Here is a 1710-nt window from a genome sequence, read left to right on the forward strand (position 1 = left end):
TAGTATATATTTTTTACTTTTGGATTAAAAAAATATTTTCTTAATAATATTTTAATTTAATTTTATTTTTTAGAATATTTTAAAATATTAAAAAATCTATATAAAAATTATTTAAATAAAATATATATTAAATAATACTACAGGCCCAGCGGGAGCCCCCAGCGGGGGCTGTAGCACTACCCAAAGATTAAACTTAAAGAGGTCTTAGGTTATTATGTCATTATAATTTATAGCGTAGTTTTTACACGAAACATGTTAAAGTTTCACGTATCTCTTTATGGTATAGATGTAGATGTAGTGGACTTGTAGGGATAAGTATGCCCTTGGAACAGTGTTATATAGAATTGACCGAACTGAGAATTATCTGCTATTCGTATTTCAAAAACACTCACTGTTTCAATATTTCTCATTCCGTTTAAATGATCTTGTTCTTTTCTTTTAGCTAGTCTTTTAAAATCATCATCCATGGCGCTCTTTAGATTTTTTAGCTATATTTTTATAAATTTTTTCAACTTCATTTCCATTGAAAAGTTACCACCAGTCACCACTTAATGAACTATACCAGTTAATTGACTCCCCACCGCTAATTAACTTCTTAATTAACATTCCTATTAGGAGACTCTTAAAAGAGTCTTACATACGTTAGTTTTAAGAGCATTGAATGTACAAACAAAACAAGTCTATCATTTTTCTCTATAATTTCTTAGAGTAACTATCTAATTAGACTCTTCATATTGAAGTGTGAAATTATATGAGAGGTTCTAGTAGTCTCATAGGTGGCATAGAGGTGCAATCAGTGGCGGAACCAAAAATTTGTTATAGGGGGTGCTGAGCAAAGCTAAAATTATAATAAAATATTTTTTATTTTATTTTTGAGTCAAAATAATTTATAAGATCAAAATAATTTTGTAGAGGAAGTTAAAATAACGTTTTAGAGAGAAAACCAACACAATATGAGATAATATAATCCTATTAAATCATAAAAAGACTAATACAATTTTTTTTTTCAAACTTTGGGGGGGCCATGGCCCCCTGCCCCTGTGTAGGTCCGCCACTGGGTGCAATCACAATAATTTAATATGGGTTATAAGACGAGCAACGATCCTGCTTGTGGAAATTATGTTGTGCATGAGGTAATTCGACAGTGCCTGGTTTGGTTTAAGAGATGAGATTAAAAGCATCTCACATGGTCTTGTACGAAGAGAGTCTTTGCGTATCCAAATGGACAATAAATTGTTTTCATGTTAGTTCAGCCAATCTCACATGTGAACATATCACATTGGTTCTGACATCTCCCAAACCCTTTCTCTTGCGGAAAGGGAAAAACATTGCATCCGAAATTCAGCCCTGTTAGGGATTAAATTGACTGGGTCTAGCTCTTTGAAAGCCTATCACTAATAATAAGGGAAGAGATAAAGCTAAGAGATAAGGCATAGAAGATATAAGACAAAGAAGTTGGCTTAGACTCCTAAAAGGAAATGGTTTCAGAATGCAAGTTGGACTCTATCACTCCAAGAAAGAAAACAAATCTTTATAAAAGGAGGAAATCTCTATAGATGAAGGACGAACTCTCTATAGGCTGGGGGATTCTCTATGCCTTAAACTAAATTCCACCATTGTATTGAGCAACATGTGAGGTCATGAGAGATGGTAAAATCACCTGTTATAGTGGATTTCACCCCTAAATAATCCGTGGACGTAGGCTTTTAT

This window comes from Juglans regia, chromosome 7 (assembly GCF_001411555.2).
Source record: "Juglans regia cultivar Chandler chromosome 7, Walnut 2.0, whole genome shotgun sequence".
In the NCBI taxonomy this organism is placed as follows: Eukaryota; Viridiplantae; Streptophyta; class Magnoliopsida; order Fagales; family Juglandaceae; genus Juglans; species Juglans regia.